The sequence below is a fragment of the Macaca thibetana genome, chromosome 12, assembly GCF_024542745.1.
Source record: "Macaca thibetana thibetana isolate TM-01 chromosome 12, ASM2454274v1, whole genome shotgun sequence".
Classification (NCBI taxonomy): domain Eukaryota; kingdom Metazoa; phylum Chordata; class Mammalia; order Primates; family Cercopithecidae; genus Macaca; species Macaca thibetana.
Genome location: NC_065589.1, coordinates 76,502,602 through 76,521,873, shown reverse-complemented (window position 1 = coordinate 76,521,873; position 19,272 = coordinate 76,502,602). Strand labels below are relative to the sequence as shown.

General features: G+C 37.2%; 1 protein-coding gene across 1 annotated transcript in view; it reads right to left on the bottom strand.

Moving 5' to 3' along the window:
* Positions 1 to 12,511, bottom strand: part of SCN9A (sodium voltage-gated channel alpha subunit 9) — a 187,827-nt gene extending 175,316 nt beyond the window's left edge. The window contains exon 1 of the mRNA XM_050752508.1: positions 12,265 to 12,511. The gene's annotated coding sequence lies outside the window, so the exon portion shown is untranslated. The remainder of the gene's footprint in view (positions 1 to 12,264) is intronic.
* Positions 12,512 to 19,272: the final 6,761 nt, after the last annotated feature.

The window sequence follows — 19,272 nt, the reverse complement described above, 5'->3', positions numbered from 1 at the left end:
AATGAAATAGGAGTTCTTGAAAAGGAAGGCACACGTTCAGAGTAAGGCACATTTAGACTAAAAACCAGATCTTTGGGGACAATGGGCATGGGAAAGCTGGAAACTCTCTTAGAATCTATGAATTATATAGTAATTTCTTAAAAATCACCAATGAATCACAGACCTAAACATCAGAGTTAGAAGTGTAAAATTCTAAGAAGATATCATAAGGAAAAATCTTCGAGACATTAGGTTTGGCACATGGACGTGGAACCAAAAGCACGGTCAACAAAAGAAAAAAAAGAGCTGAACTGGATTTTTTGAAAATTAAAACTGTTGTGCATCAAAGAACACTACCAGAAAATGAAAAGGCAATCCATATAATGCGAGAAAATAATTGCAAATCATATATCTGATAAGGGATGCTCAACATCACCGATCATTTGGGAAATGCCAATCAAAACCACAATAAAATATCACTTAACACTTGGTCGGATGGCTATTGTTTAAAAAAAAAAAAAGGAAAAGAAACATTGACAAGGGTGTGGAGAAATTGTAACCCTTCTGCATTGCTGATGGGAATATAAAATAGTGCAGCTGCTGCAGAAAACACTATGGTGGTTCCTCAAAAAATTAAACAGAATTATCACATGATCCAGCAATTCTACTTTAGGGTATGCATCCTAAATAATTAATAGAAGGGACTCACATAGTTATCTGTACACCAGTGTTCATAGCAGCATTAATCACAGTAGCCAAAAAGTGAAAACAACCCAAATGCCTATCAAGAGATGAACAGATAAACAAAATGTGGTACATATGCACAATAAAATACTATACAGCCTTAAAAATGAATAAAATTCTGATATATGCTATGATCTGGATGAACCTTGAAAATGTTTTGCTAAGTGAAATAAACCAGACATGAAAAGACAAATGATGTAGGGTTCCACTTACATGAGGTACCTAGAATAGTCACATTCAAAGAGAAAGTAGAATAGTGGTTACCGGGTAACAGGGGAAGAGAGGAGTGGGGAGTCATTGTTTAACAGTTACCGAGTTTTTGTTTGGAATGATGAAAATGTTCTGAAGATGGATGGTGGTGATCGTGTACAACATGAATGTGCTTAATGCCTCTGAATTGTACATTTGAAATGGTTAAAATGGTAAATTTTGTTGTATACTTTTTACCAAAAGATATATTTTTAAATTCACTAGCATGTTTTGAGATCTGTAAGGCAGAAAGAGTCAGCAGGAGAACAAAATCACAGCAGTTAGCAATGGGTCAACCCTGACAACATGCGGTGTCTCCTTGGTATCTGTTTTGCTAGGCAGTAGTCATTTATATCTATGCAGTACCACTATTTCATGAGAAATAATCATATAATAAACCTAAAAATTGATCAAAATATACAAAATATTACTGTACTCCCACCATTGTTTGAGTTTCCAAAATGTAAACATTTAAAGTTACTCTCAATTGTAATCTTTGTCTTATTAGCCCTTCCCCCTGCCCCAAATAATAATAAGAGGTTCCAAGAATCCAATTCATTACAGACAGGAAGAGAATATAGAATATTTACATATAAATACACATACATATGCATAAATAGTAAATCAATACATAAATGCATATAAATGCATGTACATATGTTTACATCTAAATCACAAAAAATGATAAAAACATTACTTTTGTATAGAAATTAGAGACGTCTCAAACATTTTTTATGATTATATGTTACCCATGTCCAGAAAGAGATCCAGTTAAAAAAAGAGCACACTCATCCCCTTCCAAAGCTGTACCCCTGCTGGTAATTTTAGCATTGGTTTATCACGCAGCCCTCGACACAGGTTAGCAATCCCTACAAAATCAAGAAAAACCCTCATCTTCTGCTTTCAACCTTGCTCTCTGTATTTCTTTTTTTTTTTTTTTTTTTTTTTTTTTTTGAGACGGAGTCTCGCTCTGTCGCCCAGGCTGGAGTGCAGTGGCGCGATCTCGGCTCACTGCAAGCTCCGCCTCCCGGGTTCACGCCATTCTCCTGCCTCAGCCTCCCGAGTAGCTGGGACTACAGGCGCCCACAACCGCGCCCGGCTAATTTTTTGTATTTTTAGTAGAGACGGGGTTTCACCGTGGTCTCGATCTCCTGACCTTGTGATCCGCCCGCCTCGGCCTCCCAAAGTGCTGGGATTACAGGCGTGAGCCACCGCGCCCGGCCAGCTCTCTGTATTTCAACCACACCGGCTTTCTTGCTTCTCCTAAAATACATCAAATATGCCTTGGGGCTTTTGCAATTGTTGTTTTTTTTGTGACTAGAATGATCCTTCAGTTGTTTAGCTAGCTCCCTTACTTTCTCATTTACTTCATGTCTCTACTCAAATACCCCTGTATAAAATATATATATATTTTTTTATATATATATAAAATATTATATATATATATACATAAAAAATACCTCCTTCTCTCAATTCTCTGTCCTGTTTTATTGTTTTTCACAGCATATCATATGGTACAATGATGGATAGTGGCTAATATTTATCTATTCATTATATCTTAAAATTGGCATCAAATATCCATGTGCTGTTCATTGTATCTGGTGTCTACAATAAAAACTTTATGAAGAAGGAAGAGAGGGAAAAAAGAAAGAGGGAAGGAAAGAAGGAATTGCTTTTAAATTCCAGGAAAAGTATGAATGCTGAGAAGAGAGAGGTTGTGAGTTCTTGGAGCTGGCCTGGAGGGACTCAGCAGCCACTTACCACTGCCCTTGGGATCTCTGCCAGGTCTTCCCTCCCTACAAACCTCAATGGCACCAATACCAACTTGGATGCCAACTCCTGACCTACACATTTTGGAGGCCAACTGGACCAGACCTAATGATTAATCACTAGGCTAAGATAAATCAATTGGAAATTTCAGCTTTAACTTTGTTTTTTCTTATCTGTCACTCTACCTCTTAAGCATATCTGTCACTGCCAAAAGTTTTTGTGTCCCTTATTTCATTTAGCATGTCTCTTCTAGGTCCATGCATGCTGTCACAAATAGTAAGATTTCTTTCTTTTTTTAAGGCTAGATAATATTCTATTTTATATACAGACCACATTTTCTCTACCCTTTCATCTGTTGATGATCATTTGGGTTGTTTTCATATTTTTGCTATTGTGAATAATGCTGCAATGAACACAGAAGTGCGTATATCTCTTTGAGATCCTGATTTCAATTGCTGGATCATATGGTAGTTCTATTTTTAATTTTTTGAGGAACTTCCATATTATTTTCCATAGCAGCTACACTATTATACATTCCCACCAACAGTGGACAAGGGTTTCATTTTCTTCACATTCTCAACAACACTTTTCATTTTTTATAATAGCCATCTTAACAGGTGTGAGATAATTATCTCATTGTAGTGTTGATGAAACCTTAACCACTTAGTCTAGAGGATAAGATACCAATCCACAAATAACTAAAATAGATTGAGATATATCATAGAACTCAAAGACCAAATTTCCCATGGTTTTTATATCCCAAAGTACAGTATCTAAGTGGATAATAGATATTTTTAAAAATTGCATGCAAAAATTATTATAAATACAATGTATAATAAGTTTTCCAAAAATGTTTTAAAACCTTTAAAAGACAACTTTTTGAATTATCGAGGTTAGACAATTTAACTGACATAGATAATTGAGTCTTTGTGACAAGTACTGTGATTTAGGTTTCATTTGTGTGTATCAATTTGTAATTCTCTAAATATTTGTACTCCTCCAATATAGAATGTCTAAATTTTTATTTTCCAGGATATATAAATACTTCCAATGAACACCATTGTCTTATCCTGCACAAGATCACTTTGCTTTTCATACTTCTCCATCCCCTAGCTCCAGGATCTCATATGTGTAGCTTCATTCCCTGTTACTTCTCCATTTCCGAATAAACTTCACCCTAGGCATTTTTTTTTTTTTGAGACTGAGTCTTGCTCTGTTGCCCAGGCAGGAGTGCAGTGGCTCGATCTCAGCTCACTGCAACCTCCACCTCCCAGACTCAGGCAATTCTCCTGCCTCAGCCTCCCGAGCAGCTGGGATTACAGGTGCCAGCCACCATGCCCGGCTAATTTTTATATTTTTTTTAGTAGAGATGGGGTTTCACTATGTTGGCCAGGCTGGTCGCGAACTCCTCACATCAAGTGATTCGCCTGCCTCAGCCTTCCAGAGTGTTGGATTACGGGCGTGAGCCACTGCGCCTGGCCCACCCTAGACATTTTATACATATTTCCCTTTTAATTACACCATTCCTCTTTTTTCAAATCTTTTCTACCTTGGGGAACGCCTTTTTCCCATTTCAATTTTTTTAAATGTTAAAACAAAATATGTGAATCATAGCAAAGTCAAGTCAGAGTAGTGCAATGCTGCTTCTAGACCAGGAAAGTGAAGTCATTCAACCTAAAAAACAACTTCAAAAACACTTTAAATGCATAGGTACTCTTTTCGTAATGTCTACACACTTCCACCAAAATCTCAATTTTGACTTAACACAATGTACCCCTCAGGAATTGGTATTCAAGATGAAAATTGAAACAATCTTCCATCTTTCTTTTTTTGTTGTTTTCTATTAACTGTAATTACATGATTTGGTATGTTTGATTGCAAATGTAATTTTATTTTAGCTCCATTAAGGGTTAAACATATTTTATAGAATGCTTGGTAACGTAACCACCAGGTGTATCTGTGTGGGGTATGTGCAAACATATTCTTGGAATATATAAGATTTCTTTCCTATAAAAGAAATGTGTATGTTATTCAAGTTTAGTAACCACCGTGAGTCTTTGGAAAGGGTAGGTAATTTCTGAGCCTTAGTGTTCTCACCTCAAATGGTGGTCATGAGGATTTAAATGGAGCATATGAAAATCCCTTAACAAACTACTCAGTTTAGCATCAAGGAGATGTCCATACATAAGACTGTTACATTAATGTTATCAGTAATATTAGCCAGATGTAAACTTTTCCATATGTATTTTTCCTTATAACAGCATAATTGCTGGCCTTGCACAGTGGCTCACACCTGTAATCCCAACACTTTGGGAGGCCGAGGTGGGCGGATCACCTGAAGTCAAGAATTCGAGACTAGCCTGGCCAACATGGTAAAACCCCATTTCCACTAAAACTACAAAATTAGCCGGGCATGGTGGTGCATGCCTGTAATCCCAGCTACTCGGGAGGCTAAGGCAGGAGAATCACTTGAATCTGGGAGGCAGAGGTTGCAGTGAGCCAAGATTGCACCACTGCACTGCAGCCTGGGCAACAGAGTGAAACCGGCACACCTTTACCTATGTAAAAAAACCTGCACATCCTGTACATGTACTTTGAAACTTAATTTAAAAAAAAAAAAAAGAGTCTGGGCATGGTGGCTCACACCTGTAATCTCTCAGCACTTTGGGAGGCCTAGGTGGGCAGATCACCTGAGGTCAGGAGTTCAAGACCAGCCTGGCCAACATGGTGAAATCCTATCTCTACTAAAAATACAAAATTAGCTGGGCGTGGTGGCGCATGCCTGTAATGCCAGCTACTTGGGAGGCTGAGGCAGGAGAATTGCTAGAACCTGGGAGGAGGAGGTTGCAGTGAGCCAAGATCATACCATTGCACTCCAGCCTGGGCAACAAGAGCGAAACTTAGTCTCAAAAAAAAAAAAATGCATTTTGATTATAATATTCTAAGTTATTAAATGTCTAGATAACATTATTGGACATCTACTCATATCTACTTATCATGTGTAAGACACTAAAGTGATTGTTTTGGAAAAAAGAAATTAGGATATATAAACATATATATCTCCTAATATATAATATACTATATGTATAATATATATAATAGCCCTTAGAAGTAAATACTACTAAGTTACAGGAAAGCAATATTTAAGAAATTAATATTTGACTAAGACCACATATTGAGTAAAGGAAATATTTGGGAGAAAAAAAAACTAACTTTCACTATACTAATTTGAACTCAAATTTATTTCTCTGTGCTTTTAACACTTTATAAAAATATTTTACAGTCTGAAATATAGTAGAGATATAATATAAATTTTGAAAGGCACATCTCTGCCTAGCTGTTCTACAAGTGTTCATTCCTAAAAGTCTGTCAGCTGATCTCACGGGATTTTAAGAAACTTATTCCCAATTGATCCATGAGTAGGCCACTTCCCTTTTTCCTACCTGAATTACCATGAGCCAAGTTTGTGCATGGGGTAACAAGAATACATATTTTGTTAAGAGGGAAATAATTTCATCACTTCAACTTTATAATATTTTGTTCCATCAAAAGATCATTTATAAAGGTTGGTCCCATAATATTTACCTAGAAGGATAAAGGCATCACTTACCAATAAAGCATTCAATTCATCCTATTCAAAATTTACTTAATAAATTGTCTTTACTCTGAGCCCTAAAAGATACACTGTCTATTGACTTGAAAGAATAGTCATTTAGTAGAGTTTAAATCAATATATGAAATAAAATTTTAAATGTTTTTGTAGAAACAGGGTTTCCTTTTATTGCCCAGGCTGATCTAGAACTCCTGGCTCAAGCAATCCTCCAGCCTTGGCCTTCCAAAGTGATGGGATTGCAGGGGTGACCAGCTGTGCCTGGCATGATATTTTATTATCATGTAACATTTTTCTCATTTTTCCCTGTTTTACTCATCTGCATGTATTTGAATATCTACATTCACTTTTTTCAAATTCTAAAGTATAGACTCTCAAGAAGATGACATATTTTTAAAATAATTACATTGGATTTAAAAACATATAGTGTAGGAGCAACTAGTAAAAGTTGACAGATACTACATTCAGTGAAATTACCCCATTTAAAAAAAAAAAAAAAAAAAGCAGATAATGGGCTGAGCACGGTGGCTCACTCACGCCTGTAATCCCAGCACTTTGGGAGGCTGAGATGGGTGGATCACAAGGTCAGGAGATTGAGACCATCCTGTCTAACACGATGAAACCCCATCTCTATTAAAAATACAGAAGCGTTAGTCGGGCATGGTGGCGGGTGCCTGTAGTCTCAGCTACTCGGGAGGCTGATGCAGAAGAATGGCATGAACCTGGGAGGCAGAGCTTGCAGTGAGCCAAGATAGCGCCACTGCACTCCAGCCTGGGCGACAGAGTGAGAGTCTGTCTCAAAGAAATAAAAAATAAAAATAAAAATATTTAAAATCAGATAATACAGGGAGTCTAGGTGTGCACATAGCACATAACATTTTTATTAAAAATCTAATGGGAATGTTTTTAATACTTATATTTTAATGCATGTATCTAATCTTATTTATCTTTCTTTAGAGGCCTAATTTTCCAATTATTTGTACTGATAGTTTGACCTAAAAGTGGAGTAACATTTGCGTTACTGGCATACATATCAAACATATGGAAGATGAGATGTAAGAGAGAAGGACAAAAAGAAGAAAAAGGGCATTCATTGCAGGGCAGGATGCTAACTTAATGACATTGTGAATGTACTCACTCTAAATTTCCAAGTGACAATCCTAGGTGCAATTAGAGTTTTATTGTATTTTGATAAATGATTCAGAAAGCTTTGCAAAAAATCCAAGGAGACATTTTAAAGAAATTTATGATCAGTAATAGCAGTCTCTCCAACACTTGACACAAGAAAAGGAAATCATAAAATGAATAGCAAGGAAATTACAATTAAAGTAATGGTAGGTTTTGACAACAACATATGGCATTTTTGGCTCCATGGCCTATCACTTTAAAAAATCTAAAGATATTTCATCTCCTGTATTAAAGAAACAATAACAACGTATTTTTTGCTTACAGTAAGTTGTTATTTTAAAAAGAGATGTGGAAAGAATGGTTTTCTCTATAGGACTAAAAAGATATAGAATAATTCAATTCTACATATGTCAATTCAAATTTGTCTGTGGCAGATTATGCATACTGGCACTGTTCAAGGCATTCCCCTCTTCCTTCCCCACTTTATCATGGTCTGGCATTTTTCCTCACCACTCAGAAGGGTTTCATTCCTCCAAACTTCTTTCCACCTTTAGCTGCCAAGAGCTGATGGCTTTCTCTTTTGCCTAAAGTCATTTCCTTCCAGCAATGCAGAGAGGAAAGAGTAAGTGAAACCTTCAATGAAGAAATTTCATTTTTTAGAATGGCAGGACACCAAAATTGTTATCTCATATTCCACAAAAGTATTCTACCCACATTCTCTGGATGGTCTCATAAATCCTCATATAAAATATTTTTATACAATTTTATAATATCTATTTTAATATGAACTTGCCTGTCAAGTGGTAATCTAACTCTACATAGTTGTAAAGGAAGATGTCATAATACTTCTGCAAAGAATAAATTAGGTAATTTGTGATGTGTAATATGAAGGACCATCTTCAATGAGCACACAGATGCCCTCCAATACAACATCCACAATATGTCCTCTTCAGAGCAAATTTTTAAAAATCCCTGCTAGCAGTTAGTGAAATAATTTAGTCCTTCAAGATGTAATGTGGTAACCAAATTATTTCCCAAAAATCTGTGACTGGCCATTTGTTACATTAAAAAATCATTAATCAGAGTCTGTCACCTAACTGAAAGCTAAATTTTCAACCAAATGTTAGTAGCAAAACTCGCTGTTTGTTTAATATCTTTAGGTATAGTCTTGAAAAATAAAGGGGTGAGGCAAATCACCATACAAAGTGTGTGTGTGTGTGTGTGTGGTAAACTTCTAGTATAAATATGACACAATCATTTATGAGCATCAAGTTTGCAGTCCTTACTCCCACTCTAATAATAGTGATGGGTCTTCATGGATAAGCCCACATTGCCTCTCTGAACCTTCCTTAGAAAATGTTTCAAATTTTTGGAAAATGTGCCCTTTGTACCTGGGGCAAACATCAATTTAGACCATATGGAAACCTAACCTATGACCTCAGCCGCATCTGACTATATTTCTATCACCTGAGCTCACATAAGCATCTATATTTATTTTAAAAGAATATTTTAAATTCATAGTCAGTGACTATTGACTGGCCCTCAAATTTCTGTTAGATGATACAGATTTAAACCTAACAAGGTTATCGTTTTAGATTTGGAGTCACTCATACTAAAATCATATTAGTTTCTGCAATCCAAGTTTTTCTTAAAATATATTTTAATACATTTGTGGTCACTGCCTTTCTACGAATTAATTACAAATTACTTATCTTTGCGTACATTATCACCTATACTGCTAAAAGAGAGAATACATCTCAGGATATTTTACCTCCTCAAAATCATACCACGATACTGTAAACATACTAAATGCTCGACAAATAAAAAATAAATAGAATCACAAAATTCATGTTTCCAGGGTTAACAAGCTTTATTCTGGAAGAATCCATATTTTCGTACTTTATTATTTATATAAATATCTACGAACCCCCTACTCCTTGATGCCAGGCACTATTCTGGAAGCAAAGTCAACAATGAAGACATAGTCTGGGTTGCCTTGGAGTATTCAGCATGCAAATTCACAAAATACCTGCATGCCGTAACAAGCATTATGAAAGAAACAAATAAGGTACCAACATCAAGACCAACAGGCGACAACCTACTTTTGACAAGATGATCAAAAATGATCTTTCCAAAACAAAAAAATCGCGAGTTGAGATTTAAAGTTTAAGAAGGAGTAAGCATGCGGAGAGTCCAGGCATTGGGAACGGCATTTGAAAAGGCCTTAAAGAGTGCTATTGTTTCATGTGTTTTAGCCACCACCTGGGCAGGTGCACCTTAATGAGAAGAGAATAGGTTCTGGTGAGGTTGGAGAGAAGGGTCAGAACAGACAGTAAACCAGATGCTGAGGAAAGGCATTTATTGTTGTTGCTAACTGGTCTCTGTGTTGTCGTGTTTATTTCTTCTTCTCCTCCTCTTCTTCTTCTTCTTTTTAAAAATGCAGTTGTGAGCCAATGTTTGTTAGGGGAGACAGGATGGTATTGTTTTGTATGGAGAATGAATTGCAGGGAAGAAAACTACAGAAGTAGAGAGATTGATGTGGAGGCTGTGGCAGGGTTCCAAGTAAATTATGATGATGACCTGAACTAATTTGATGGCAGCATAGATACAGAAAAGAGAGTGAACGAGATGCATCTGAGACGTATGATGAAATAGAAATAAGTTTGGGAGATAAGATTAATAGATCTACTTATAGGCTGGAAAGGGCTGAAATGGAGTAATGAGGAAGAGAGCAATCAAAGGTGATTTCAATACTTGGATGGTGAAGCCATTTATTCAGATAATGAAGATGGGAGGAAAGAATCTGAGACAGAGTTTTAGGGAAAGTCATAAATTATTATCATTATGATATCTAGAATGTTCCATTTACATTAATAAACTTCAAGCTGTTTTACAAGATCATGACTTGTCTTAGAAAAGTACCACATAAATTCTTCTAGCACTTCACACTCTTTTGCATAACTAATAGGAATAGAAATTATATAAAAAATAATTATTATTCATGTAAAATGAAAAATTCTCTTTTTTTCCTTGCCACAGAGAAAGTGGGTTGATTATATAAATAAAGTAAATAGAACCCTACTGATTGCTCTTCTGAATTTATTTATTTATTTATTTGTTTATTTATCTATTTTGCTGCTGAAACTCAGCACAGCAACAGGTAGCAAAAACATAGAAGCATTACCACAGAAGGGCTCCCATTATTATGTGCAGGCCCTAGGGGACAGGAGGCCCAAGATGCTTTTGGCAGAGAGCCAGACTTGACTCATCTTTTTTCTGTGGAAGCATCAGGTACTCTGTGAGCCCAGCCCTGCACCATAGGAATCAAGGCATATCATATATCCAGTCACTGTAAAAATACATCACTGTGTCCCACAACTGCACAGGGGTTTACTTAAGGAAACCTCCTTTTAAACATCTACAAAATTTTTTAAAAATTGTCTTAAGCCAAACTATCAGTTGCCTAAATAGAGGGCACATCCTTCTTTACATCAGATACCATATTCTGTCTAAAATCTGGTTGTTGATAAGCTAGTCTAACAATCATGAAAATTTGTTACATAGGGATCAGCTAGCTTTCAAATAATCAATAATTTTTTTTAAATCTCACCATAAATTACAAGAAAAAAATTCTAGTTCAAACTTTTTTAAATAGTGGAAAAAATCTGAATAATTTTCAATAAAATGAACAGTTGAGTAATTGGATTTGGTTTGCAGTTTATATAAAATAGGTTTATATTGATGTTAAAGCAAAAATCATAAAAATATATTTAAATTACAAGGAGAGAAAGAGAAAGAAAATCTTTATCTTGTCTACAGGGAAGAAGAAATAGAAAAGAATAACAAATATGTTTCTGAAAAGAACTAAACCTTCCAACACTAACTTGTCAGTACTGATAAGCTATCACTTCCTTAAAAGCTTACTTTCATTTGGCTTTTATCTTACTGACACTAGCTTCTTAAAAACTCCCCTAAGTTTCTCATGTAAATTGCTCTTAACATCAGAGTAGATATAATCTACGAACGCTCCAAGTTAAAAAAAACAAAAAACAAAAAAAAACCCTAAAATAATGCGTGAAATGTTTACTATAATCACAAAAACTGGCATTAATGTTTCCAGTTTCTTGTTCTGATTTTTGTCTTGAATATAAGGGACGAAAATATCCATTTTTTTCCCCAAAAGTAAATGAGTTTCCGAAGTTGAATTCGATAAAAAGTTAAAAGGATTCTGCATCTTTTCTGAATTTCACTGTAAAGTGCTTATTCGAAAAAATAAGTAAATAAATAAACTGCGCTGAGAAATAGGGGCAGAGCTGTCCTGTCAATTATTTGTGTTTGTGTGCTCTTAAGGGGTGCGGGGGTTATTTTCTGTCCCCACAGGTAGTAACTGCTACGCTGGTTCTGCACGCTCAGCTTTGCAGATGGAAAATACAGCACATGCTTTTTTGCTCGTAAAAAATATGAGCTGCCCCTTGAACTGAAGCCCATCTCACAACTCTGCTAGCGTAAACATAAATAAAAGACAGTAAACCACCCGGCATTGCTACCCTTCCTTTCCACAGTTTCAGAACCTGGCAGCAAACCCACAGCTCTTCTTCCTCCCATTGCTGAAACCACCCGGTCAAGCTTCTCCCCTCTCTTCCTTCCAGGTGGCGTATACAGAGTGCCAGAACCGAGATGTGAAAACAGACACAGGTGGGTGTGGCAGTTGAGGCGAGCACGGGCGAAAGACCGGGGGCTTCTCCTCCCCTCCCCACCGAAGAAGCAAAAGAAAAGGCACTTACTTGCGACCTAGCCGGCTGACCATCCCCACCCAGTGCACCCGCAGAATCTGGCCCCAGGGGAGGGCGCGGGCCTCTCTTTCCCCGGCGCTCTCTCAGGGCTGCTTCTTTTTCTTTGGGCTCCTGTTGCTCAGGGGACGCCTGCCGCTAGCAGTCACTGGCACCCAAGCTAGCCCAGCCCCAGCCGAGCCGGCAGAATTGGAAAGCCCACAGCCGCAGCTGGAGCGCTGGCGACCGCCTGCCTGCACGCAGACTGCGCCCCTCCTGCCAGGGCGCGCCCGGGGAGGTAGCAGCCCCGCCTCCCCGAGGGCAGCTACGCGGCTTTGCCTCCTCCACTCCTCCCCGCGCGCCCAGGTCCCCACCCCTTGCTCCCTCCCTCCCTCCACTCCAGCAGGCGGCGCAGGGCGGAGACCTAGCTAGGGGCGCGGTGGTGGCGACGCTGTAGCCTCTGCACCATGCACTAATAGAAGGCGGAGGAGGGGGTTGCACGACCTGCCATCCACGGCCACTCATTGGGTGGGGTGTGTGTGTGTGTGTGTGTGTGTGTGTGTGTGTGTGTGTGTGTGTGTGTGTGTCCAGCAGCCAGAAGAGCCCTTCCCTTATCTCACCCCCGCCCCCCTCATCCCTTTCCTCCCTTCCTGATCAGCAGAATCGGCTAACGCTTCCGAGAAGCCACTTTGTGTGGCTTGATGGAGAAAAACTCCGGAACAGAGGAGGTGGGGACCAATGGCAAAGCCCTGAGTCTGGGGCATTGGATGGGGAGCCAGACAACACCGTCTGGCCAGCGCCTCCCGGGTCCTGGGCTCTGAAGAGTCTAGGCTGGGAATTGGTTTCTTCCCTAGGGCTTTGCTCACAACCGCGAGTGGGGCGGTGACGCTCAAAACCGGTATCTAGGATATGTTTTCTGTTTTCTTTATATATATATGCAAATCAGTTGAATTGCAGAGTCTTCCAGGCAAGCAAATAATACATTTTCTTTCGAAGATGCAGTGAAGAATCAGAGGATGTCCTAGGTTGGGAAGGAAACATGGGGAAAAGGCTGCTTTTCCAGACCTGGGACGCGATCATCTGAATATGCCATCAGTCATATGGGTTCTGAATTTCAGAGCTGGTAGGAGCGACTGTGAAAATAAATTTTTAAAAAATCATTTTGTGTGGAGTGTGTGCGTGCGCTGGTGTTTCCTACAGCAGCCTGGGAGGAAGAACAATGGCAACAGGGTTGAAAAATCTTTCTCAAAGAGAAACAGGAAATTTTCACCAAGGGAAGAAATCAAAGGATGGCCATGGGGCAGGGTGCCTCTCCAAAGGGCAGACCACTTTGCAGGATAAACACTAGTGATGGGCACTTGCACTTTTATTATTTGCTTCCACACCTTCTATCATGGAAATTATGCTTAGAGGTAAACAGGAAGGAAATCAAATCCCAGGGTCTACTTTTCCCTGCTGCTTTCTTTACTTCTGAGATTGGTCCTGGGGTTTTGGACCTCACATTCTTGACTCGTAAGATGTGCTATTGAAGGAAGGAAACTTCAGTGACTGAGGCTGTACACTGAAGGTGAACTAGCTCACTTGTGATAATTCTCAGTGCTATATCCTGGACAAATCACCTTCTCCTCCCTGATTGGTGGTAGATGTAGGAAGAAGAGTTCAACTGCAATAGGAATGATGGTCTTTTTTATTAGATGCAAGCAATGCCACATTCTTTTATTTTTAAGACTTTATTTTTTAGAGCAGTTTTAGGTTCACAGCAAAATTGAGGGGAGGGTACAGAGACTTCCCACATTCCCCTTACCCCACACAAGAATAGCCTCCCCCATTATCAACATCCCACACCAGAATGAAACATTTATTAAAATTAATGAACTTTCTTTGAGATATCATTATCTCCCAAGGTCTGCAGTTCACATTTAGGGTTAGCTCAGGTGTTGTCCATTCTGTGGGGTTAGGCAAATGTATGATGACATGTATCCACACAGTATCATATAGAGTAATTTCAGTGCCCCCCAAATTCTCTGTGTTCCACTTATTCATCTCCCATTTCAACCCCTGGCAACTACTGATCATTTTACTGTCTTTATAGTTTTGCCTTATCCAGGATGTCCTATATAGTTGCAATAATACAGACTATAGCCCTTTCAGATTAACTTCTTTCACTTAGCAATATGCTTTTAGTTTTCTTCCATGGCTTTTCATAGCTTGATAGTTCATTTCTTTACAGTGCTGAATAATACTCCATCGACTGGAGGTACCACAGTTTATTCACTTACCTACTGAAGGACGTCTTGTTTGCTTCCAAGTTTTAGCAATTATACATAAAGCCTCTATAAACATCTTTGTGAAGATTACTGTGTGGACATAAGTTTTCAAGTCCTTTGGGTGAACATCAAGGAGCACAACTGCTGGATTGTATGGTGAGAGTATGTTTAGTTTTTAAAGAAACTGCTACACTGTCCTCAAAGTGGCTGGAGCATTTTGCATTTCCACCAGCAACACATGAGAGTTCCTGTTGCCTCACATCCTTGGCTAGAACTTGATATCATCAGTGTTCTGGACTTTGGTTATTCTAATACATATGTGGTGATGTCTCATGCCCATTGTTGACACCATAAGTGTTATCTGGTTTGCATTTCCCCTGTGACATATGACGCAGATCATCTTTTTATATGCTTATTTGCAAAATGTGTATCTTCTTTGGTCTGTTAAGATATTTGGCCCATTTTTTCATTGGGTTATTTCTTTTCTTATTATTGAGTTTTAAGCTTTATTTGTATATTTTGGTTAACAGTCATTTGTCAAATGTGTCTTTTGCAAATATTTATCTAACACTGGCTTATCTGTTTTTGCAGAGCAGAAGTTTTTAATTTTAAGGCAGTTCACCTTATCAATTATGTCTCTTATGGATTATGCCTTTGGTGTTATATCTAGAATAACACATATGTTAGATACATTCTTTGAGTGGAATATATAATGTATTATATATTATATACAACCTATGTATTATATGTTATATATAACATACATATTATAACATGTTATATGTTATATTACTATATTATTATGTTATATATAATACATAGGTTGTATATAATATATAACATATTATATATTTCACTGTAAGCAACCATTAACAAGAACTTACTATTCTCAATATATCTAGGTTCTTGTTAGAAATCTTCAAACATAAAATCCTGGAAAATAATAAAACCAAAAATAAAATTCTCTTGGTCCGACTGTGGGATCCTTGCAGGATTTTACCTGTGAGCTCATAGGCAAAGCATTAGGTATATTATTCATTATTTTCCCAATTTTCTTTCATGTTCCAACTATTTATTTCCTTTCCATTTGTTTTATGTGCCATTCCTGGTCTATAGAACATTTTGTAATGTGTTACTTTTAGTAAAACATTAGCTGTTTATGTATTTCTTGCTCTTTTGGCAGCCCTAGAAATTTTATCTCTGTTTAAACCCAGAAAAAGTCTCTTTCTAAATTTCTTATTGAATACTACACTGCACAGTTCAACTCTCACAGTTGAGAGTTCATTAAACACTAAATGACAGCATCCGACGTAGACATAAGTAGATGGTGCCTTTAAAATTTAAAGGGTAGGCTTGAATTAAGGGAAGCACAAAGCCTGTCTGGTTGAACAAGTCAATAACCAATAAGTTCCTAACAATATTTACAACTGACCTTCCGTAACTTGGATAGAAAAATGTGGATATGTTGGGTCATGGAAATTAACTAATATCATACAATCAATACCAGAATAGGAATAAGAATTTTATTTCCCTTAGTGAGAAATAAATGGATATCCACACTTCTGTCTTTTCCACAATTACCACTGCAGTTTTCAAAACTGTAGAAGTTTCTGGAAGAACAAAAGATAGACAGTAATATTAAGGCAATAAAATTAAACAATACAATACTGAAAGAGTTTGTTTTTCTCTAAATAGGATTAGAAAAATACTTTTACCTTCTAATATTGGCTGCATGGCAATATTAATTGTAAGGAAAAACAATTATTCTGTTGTGAAAATAGAAGAATAAAGTTACAAGTTTTGCATATACAAGCTAAAAAGTAGGATTCAAAGGTAGAACTTCAAATTATAACTGAAAATGAATAGAATATACAATGAATATTATCAGACATAGATTGGAGTGATGAGATGGACAAATTTTGCTTAATGAAACAGCTGAAGAAAAGAGGTTTCCTAAACGTATTGGCATCTGAGTGTTTGCTCGTCTAATTTGACGTGGTCTGGATTTTTTTGGCCAGAAAAACTGAAAAAACAGAAAAATGAATGTTTTGTCTTGCATGTAGTAGATGCTTAGTAAGTAAATTAATTGATTACTTATTCCCAAAGAATTTTCCCCACGGTGTCATAGTCTACTAATGGGTCCTTTACCCTAACAATGGTTTTGCTGGTAATGTGCTTTCTGTGGAGTTATTTTTGATCAAAACTACTGTTATCGACATTCCCTTGTAGAAGTCTTCCACTAGACAAGGGGACAAAATATATGAAACACTAGTTTTCAGTTGTTGGGCAACATTATCTATAAGACTGTGATCCCTAGAGAAGAGAAAGAAAGTGAGCCTGTGATTGTCTCTGCATACTACATTAAGTTTCTGAACCACAGCTCAGGAAGATGGAAACATAAAGAGCCACAAAATAAGAGTTTGATAGGCTGAGGGAGCTAGAATTTGTTTATTTGGTACAGGATACCTAAGACAAGGGAGATGAACAGAGAGGATACCAGAGATCTGTAGAAAGAGATCTCAAATTTTTGCTTGACAGCATTCTGCAATTGTCTGAGAACAAAAATACCCTAAGCCAGAGAAAGAACTACAGTCATGCATTGCCTAACAGTGGAGATATGTACCGAGAAATGTGTCACTAGGCAATTTTAACATCATAGAGAGAGTACTTACACAAACCTAGATGGTATAGTCTACTACATACTTAGGCTTTATGATATAGCCTATTGCTTCTAGGCTACAAACCTGTACAGCATGTTACTGTACTGAGGCAATTGTAACACAGTGGTATTTGTGTATCTAATCATATCTACACATAGAAAAGCTACAGTAAAAATACAATATTATAATCTGTGGGACCACCATCTTATGTGCAGTCTGTCGTTGACTGAAGTGTTATCTGGCACATGACTGACATGACTGTAATGTTAAGTAGCAGGTTAAAAATTCTTGGACCTCACACAGAGATAGTAATAATTTATCCTTCTCAGTCAAAGTGAAAACACCTCATAGCACAGGAGATACTGGGTAGACTCTTTAGAAGGGTCTTGTCTTAATAGTGGTGCTGAATTAACTTTAACTAACCTTGCTCTGGATTTATCCTAACAAAGCTTAAAAGTGAGGCTTAAAAGGACCCAACTGGTTTCAATTTACTTATATGTTAGCCAGAGTAAAATCCAACACGTCTCAAAGGATCTAATAACATAAAATTCACATTGACTGGCATCCAATTAAAAAAATGACTAGGCGTGCAAAGAAGAAGGAAAATATGAGCTAGAGCCTGCAGAAAAGTCAATCAACAGAAACAGACCCAGAAATGATAAAGATAATGGAATTAACAAGTTAGGACATTAAATTTTGTAATATTAAGTTGGCTATGTATACTTAAGACAGCAAAGAAAAATCTGAATATCATGAGGAGAGAAATATAAGATATAATACACAAAAATGGAACTTCTACATATGAAAAATACAATATCAGAAATGAAAATTCAAAGTATTGTAAAGGCAGCACTCGGAAAAGTAGTTAAGGAATATATATACACATTCAAAATAGAAACAAATGATCCCTGCAACAACAAAGTTCATTCACAACCTGTTTTAGCAGCTTGACTGCTATTGTTTCAGACTTTTATTTTCCTATATGAATACATATATCATTAATAGTATTTGAAACAATAAAATATTAATGCAACATTTGTTATACAGTTATAATAATTTATAGGTAACTATGATCTTTTTAAATATTGAATAAGTATTTTAATATATTCATTTAACATATTTGTATTACCTTTATTAAGTTAATTCTCAAGGATCAGAAATTTTTCTTCCCTCAGAGATATATATGGCCAGGTGCAGTGGCTCATGCCTGTAATCCCAGTACTTTCGGATGGTGAGGCAGGAAGATTGCTTGAGTCCAGGAGTTCAAGACCATCCTGGGGCAACATAGGGAAACTCCATCTCTAAAATAAATAAATAAAAAATTAGCCAGAGACGGTGGTGTGCATCTGTGGTCCCAGCTACTTGGGAGGCTGAGGAGGGAAGATCAGTTGAGCCTGGGAGGTCAAGGCTGCAGTGAGCTCTGATCTTGTGACTGTACTCCAGCTTGGGCGACAGATTGACATGCTGTTTCTAAAAAAGAAAATAATAATAATAGCAATTTTAAAAAGACATATAAATAGGTCCTGAAGATAGTTCCAAAAGAAAAATTTTAAAATATTTCAGCAAACCTATCAAGATGATACAAGATGTAACTTCCCAAGCTGCTACTCTAAAGGAGATAACAGCTAACAGCTATTGAAATTTAATTATTCCATTATATTTACCACATTGAAAGTTTAATTATGTACTATGAAATGGAGTTTGAAAATATCGGTATTTTTCTTGTTGTTCTGATTACCTTAAGAAGGAGTATTGGCAAATTTGAATGTGTAGTCTAAGATGTGGTGATAACTGATTCTTGCCAGGTTAATAGGTTTTAAGGCAATGATGGGGATAGAACCAGTTTGTGGACCAAGAGTTCTGAAGATTTTAGAGGGACTTTAGAGAGAGGTGAGGCCAGAGAGGTCTACAGAGACCTAGTGGTCCAAGAGTCTTCAGTGCAGCTGTAAAAGACTAGTTCGCTGTTTATAGAAATCTACATTCTAAATACAAAGTTTCTTATTTAAAGATTCTCACACTGCAAGTTTTTATCATAAAAGTAATAACTAGTCAAAGCAGGAGTCCACAGCAGGAACCAGGCCACATAGCAAGAGGTG